Genomic DNA, 6,170 nt, shown 5'->3' on the forward strand with positions numbered 1-6,170 from the left:
ATATCAGAGGCAACAACAGGTCAACTCTCTTGTGCTGTTTCATTGACTGAAATGCTATTGTGTGAATGGTCACAACACAGGTATATCATAGGAAGACAAATCTCCACTGAACACACAAAAAATTACTTTAGTACCTTACTAGCCTTCTGCTGACTTTTCTTCTTCACTTCAAGTCCTGAGACAACTGGCAATTTCACCCAGACGCTCTGCTCTCCCTTTTTCTTTGTTCTTCACAGTCAAACAGTTATTATCACAGACCTGAATTAATTATACATTTCTTCCCATTACCTCAGGGGCATGAAAATAATGTTTCCATTTTATATTATATTTTAATCTGTGAAAGGAAGAATCAAAAACATTATTCAAGTTTGCAAAACTGAGGTTTCTAGAATTAAGTAACACATTAGTCAGATGGATTTCTGATTTTGCAGGCGCATGGATGCTTTTTAGAATGGTCAAATTTTGCAGTTCTTTCCATTTTCAAACTGATATTCACTAGAATACACTAGATTAAACATATCACTATCAGTCAAGCTCCTTCAGCTAATACAACTAGTATTTTGTGGTGTTCTAGGCAATTTTTTGAAGGTAGTAACCAGCTTTTAAACAGTCAAAACAGCTTCTTCATGATCACTCCTTCACCACAGGGAGGAAAAAGAAACAAATCTGAGGTGAGCATTCTCTTTAGATAACACTGCTCTTTTGACTTCCCTGCAAGTTTTGGTCACTCAGCACATTACCTTAATAGTTTTGAGTTTGCTCAAAAGCCCCAGTAAAAGGAAAAACTCATTTGGATTACCTTTTTTTTTTTTCCTGCTAGTATTTCCCTATCACCTCAAGTGTCCAAGAGCCAGGTGTCTAAGCATCTCAATATTTGTATTCTACACTAAGGGCAAAACTAAAGTTTTAACTACTTCTTGTCAGTTAAGTCTTTGACTCTTGGTGTGAGCACAGGAATAGGAGATGAGCTCCTTTTTTTTTTTTTTTTTTTTAAAAATGAAGCCAGACATTTTCCATGTTCTTCATAAACAGATTAGTATTTGCTCCTGCATGCTTAAGTCTTTATCCAGCACAGCAAGTGAAGCAGAAAAAATACAGCAAATATATATATATATAAATAAATATATAAAAATATAATATATATATTATAAATATATTATAAAATATAAAAATATAAATATATTATAAAAATATATATATAAAAAAAAGGGGGGTATAAGAAAGCATGAAATAGAATAGAAAGTGATATGCAATAAGGCTAAGTTTCTATGTAACAATTCAATGTTTATTTTTCTTTTGCTTTTGATCTCCTGAATTTTCCATTTACAAAGTATTTTGACTGTTTTCCCCCCGTTTAATGCAATCCTTCACAAAACTGGAGAAATATCAAATACATGTGGCCAGAAGATCAGATCAGCACAGAACCTGTCCTCTGCCCCACTTATCAGTTCTTAAATACAGGTCCTGAGATAGGACTCGGATAGATTCATAATATTTAATTAAATAGTAAAAGTTTAGTTATCTACTAGATTTTCTACCATAACTTGTTCCTGAAGGTGTTTGTACATTCATTTAAAACTAATTTGGACTAACATAAGTTGTGAATATTAAGTACAATACTTATTTCTAAATAACTCTCTGTGAAATAGACAAGCTATGGTCAGAAAGTAAAATAGAATTATACAACTCTACAGCTCAAAGTAAAAGCTGAATACCCTAGACCATCAAGGGTATCAGAGCATGGGGTATCACCAAGGAAAAGGTTGGGATACTTCAAGGTGAGCTGGGGTCTAATCAAAACCAACTCCTCTTCTAATAAACGTATACACCAAACTAGCTATACTCCTAGAAAAATAATCTTGTCATTGCTACATATATTCTTTCTATTTGCATAGAATCATCTTTTTAAGTCCACAAACGTACTTGTGATTCCAAATTGTCAGACAGCTGTCTGCTAAATTTTACTCCTGAGCTGCCTGCACTAGAGTGTACTAACACCCACAGTTAATGACTAAGAAAAACAGTCCTTCTGTGATTCACTGCAGAGGGAGGCAGGGAAGACAAGAAAGCAATGAGTCTAAATGCCACTGGTGATGATGAACAATTTTATTATTTTCTTTTTAAGCTTAAGCTTTTTTTTTTTTGTAAGTGAAGCAAGGCAAGAAGACTCAAGAAACAAACACATATATTTCACCAGGGTACCCAAACTGCACAGACTAGACAACAAAGCACTCACAAGCCACTGTCTGCTCTGTTCTCCATTACTACTTGGACGTGATTCCCTGTGTTCCATGAAGTAGACTTCCCAAGACAAGTGAAAAAAAGTTTCTGTCCCAAATGCAGAGCGAGTTAGGAAGGGCTTCATTCACCCCACAGCGCACTGGAATCAAGGCAGCATGAAGTTGGCCTCTCTTCTATTATTATATTCTCTGGTTAGGCTGACCTCAGTGGCAAAACTGCCTTAATGACTTCCCTCTCTGTAGCCTCCAGCTAAGCGAAGGCAGTTTCTAACTCAGCAAAGAAACTATAGCTTATACAGAAATGTATTCCTTGCCCAAATCCAAAAAGCAGGAGAGCCAATTACACGGCTGACTTCTTGAAAAATGAAGAGCAGAATTTATGACAGAGAGAAGTCAGAACAAATGTTTTTTCCACCCTACCTGAGCCTCTGTTAAGTGTTGCTGTACCTTATGGCAGGCGCTTGGAGTGCCTGGAATTCCTGGCACTGGTCTCCCATATTCAGCACCCACAGAAACTATCCAGCAAGGCACACAACTAAGTTAACCACACTGTGTACCATTTCACTGGCCTGCCATTCAGTGTTTTGAACTCCTACAACTTGGTTCTAGCAGCTCTCCCTAGCAGCCAAAGCCAGCAAACCTCCAAGTGATGTTTGTTAGCATATTATTTCTAGTTATTTGATGTGTTTGTCAGAAGTTTTGTGGTGATTAAAAATGCACTTCCCTGAGAAAAAGAGCTCTTAACAACCATCTCACCAACAGTATTTTTACTTAAATTTAGAGCCAGAAACTTCTGCCTTACACAAATACTTTAACACCTGTCTGATTTCATTTCAGATCTGTCCCTGCACAACAGGCTGAAATCATACACAGAACCTTCATTCTCCATTCGAGGATATCAGTACTCTTCTGCTTACCCATTTCCCTATCTCTCATCTATTTAAATCATTGCTATTGTAGAGAAATATATTTCCCTGGTCATTCTTTTGTTCCCACCACTTCCATTCTCTCCACAGAATGCACAGCTCCACAAATTATCAGCTATCCCAATGGCTGAAAATGGGTAGCTTCTCCCTATCTGACAACTAAGTCTCCAAAATAAGGCTAATGTAGTTCAGAGTTGGGCCATACCAGGAACAAAGAGAAGTGACAGCATAGCTCTTAGTAGGCCCCACTCTACAGAAACCTAGTATCAATTTGCACAAAACATATAGCAGGCAAGTAACCACTGACCTGCTTTTAAATTGCAGTTGTAGGCAGCCTGTAGGGTAGAAGCAGCCTAGGGCTATAAGGACATTACTTTGTTAAAGGGCAATCCAGGTTTCATTCAGAAACTTTAAAGTCTAAACTTTCCAGTCTCTCTATTCATGCAAAGATACAGCCCATTAAAAGTAAATTTCATCGAATGTGAATCCAGGTGGCATAAGCAACTATTTGTAAAATAATTTAAACTCCTAACAATTAGAATCAGATGAAAAAGCCTCTCTAAAAAAAATAAAACCAAAACACTATTTAAAAAAAAAAAAAAAAGCCAACAAAACCCATCACTACCACAAGGCTGTGTAGCTCAACTGCCAGAGCTACAACTTGCAAAAATCAGAAATTGCTCCACTGATCCTAACAGACAGTGATATCTTCTACAGTGATACCTTTCCTATCTTCTAAGGAAAAGAGTTGTAGAAAATATTCTACCTTTGAAGCATGATCAAGCAAACGTCATCATGGTAGGCTTACATCTCACAGCCTTACTACACAAAGTGACATAAGCACCGCATAAAGAGAAAGAGAAATATAGATGATAGAAGATCTATACCAAGATCAAAGACAACAAGGGCACTGCACCTTAAAACCCAAAGTTTTTTCTACCTGAAGGTACAATATTTACAAAATAAACTACTAAAAGCCAAACATACACTTGGAATTTTATTCCAGGACCTGTGAAAAGATCTTCTCCAGCAGAAAAGAACACTACTGAAGCTTCTGAAGTTTGAATTCAAACTAACATGTTCTTTCCAGGAAGGAAGTCTGTCTGTCTTCTCAATCTGCTGCCTCCGATTTTGTAAGGTGAAGAAAATGCAAGGATAATAACATTTTACATGTTAACTTAAAGCAAAGTAGTCCTGGCCAACCAACAGCTTATTATAACACCAAGCATCTGGAGCAGGACAGAAAAAGCACTACAAATCCCACACGACAAGCGGATTTCAGACCATTATTAGCAGCAGCAGTAGAATGGCCCTCTCTGATAACCCTATGGAGGCTTTAACAGTTGGATTTTGCTCATCATTTTAAAGCACCTCCATTGCATGCTAGCACTAAGATGAAAACACAATGTGAGCATACAGTCAAGCAACAAAGAGGAGAAAATGAGGCACGGACCAGCAGTAAGGAATCACCCTGAAATTGTTCTGTGCTCCACAAGGTTTTTGTCACCTTTAACAACTGCGTTGTACTTCAAACATAAACTCAACTTACAGCGATCCTCCTGAGGCCAAAACCTTGGAGAACTGCCAGGAGTACTGCACAGCAGAGCTGGCGCAGCAGATTTCCAAAGACTTTTTCTCCCGCACAAAGTCGGTCAAGGCTACCTAGGAAAGGGATCAGATGCACACTGTGGGGGCTCCAGAGCCACCTGGAAAGTTAAAGCCAGAGACAGACACGCATAAGGCACACACATATAGAAAACAGTCCTCAGCGCTAATCACAAAAGAAAAGGTGTATGACTGCTAGGAGATGCAACAGAAGTATCACCACAATGGCAACACGTAAAGGCTACACCCTAAGGGAGTACAATTCACCCAGACCTGTCCCCCTCAATCCCGGGGACATGAGGGACATAAAATAGTGCTGTCATTGAACTGGGAGAGGTGCCTCGGCAGGAATGCCTGGCGAGCACCTCCGTGTGCTTACCAGACTACACACAAGCAGGTGACACCAGCCCAAGCAAGGCTAGGGGGCGCTGTTCTGCCGGCTTCAGGACAGCAGCCGGCAGCGTGTTAGCGGCTTCCTCCAACTCAGCAAAGCAGCCATAAAGCAACACTCCCGTTCGGTTTAGTTTAAGGGGCTGCCTTATTTCCTAAAAGACAACGAAGCCGTGCACCTCTTCCCTTTGGCAACGACCGCAGAACGTGTGACCGTGCCGCGTTACCGTACGCCAAGCACCAGCGAGCCGTGAGCAGAGCAGAGTCGGTGCTGTCAACCACGAGCACCGCACCACTGCTCGCGGCCCGTAGACGCCGCCGGGTTCCAAACACCTGCTATGCACTCGGAGCCCAGCTCTCTACCCCGGAACCACCTCCCGCTGCCGGCCGGGCGCATCTCCCCTCCAGGAGACCCGAACAGCGGAACAAAGGAGAACCTTCCGGGGCGAGCGAGGCCCCCGGGGCCCACAGGCCGCTCTCCGCTGCCGCCGGCAGCCCTGCCCTGCTCCTGCCCGCGGCCCAGCGCCCCGCGGGGCGGGTGGTGTCCCCAAACTTTACCCCTGCTGCCGCGTTTGAAAGGGCCGCCAGGGCCGCCGCGGCGGAGCCGGCCGCGCCGCGGGGAGGAGCAGGAAGCGGCGGCAGCGCCGCGTTGCAGGAAGCGGGCAGCGAGCGGGGCGGGAAGGCTGCGAGCCCCTCCCTCTGCTCCGCCTCGCGGTGCCCGCGGCCGGCGGGGTGGCGGCCCCGCTGGTCCTGTCCGTCGGGACCACGCGGCCACTTAGGGTCCGCCGCCGTCAGGGGGCGCTGGTGGCCGGTTCCTTGGGATGGGACTGGGGCCCGGGTAGGGGAAGGGAATCGGCCCGGGTGCGTTTAGGCTGCTGACTGTCGTGAGCCTGAATCACAGCATCGTTAGGGTTGGAAAAGACCTCTGAGATCATCTAGTCCAACTGCCCAGCTACCACCAATATTGCCCACTAAACCGTGTTCCTTGGTACATCTACACACAGAGACA

At 43.1% G+C, this 6,170-nt stretch overlaps 1 protein-coding gene across 3 annotated transcripts in view; it reads right to left on the reverse strand.

Annotated features, from left to right (window-relative positions):
- The window catches only part of SRBD1 (S1 RNA binding domain 1), a 124,256-nt gene extending 118,385 nt beyond the window's left edge, over window positions 1–5,871 (reverse strand). The window contains exons 1-3 of one of the 3 annotated variants that reach the window (XM_085219367.1): window positions 5,720–5,871; window positions 4,716–4,872; window positions 135–334 (exon numbers count right to left, since the gene is read on the reverse strand). The gene's annotated coding sequence lies outside the window, so the exon portion shown is untranslated. Of the gene's footprint in view, window positions 1–134; window positions 335–4,715; window positions 4,873–5,150 lie in introns of all 3 variants that reach the window. The other 2 variants (XM_085219368.1, XM_010706778.4) reach the window with 2 other exon arrangements.
- Window positions 5,872–6,170: the final 299 nt, after the last annotated feature.

This window comes from Meleagris gallopavo, chromosome 2 (genome assembly GCF_905368555.1).
Source record: "Meleagris gallopavo chromosome 2, MGAL_WU_HG_1.1, whole genome shotgun sequence".
In the NCBI taxonomy this organism is placed as follows: domain Eukaryota; kingdom Metazoa; phylum Chordata; class Aves; order Galliformes; family Phasianidae; genus Meleagris; species Meleagris gallopavo.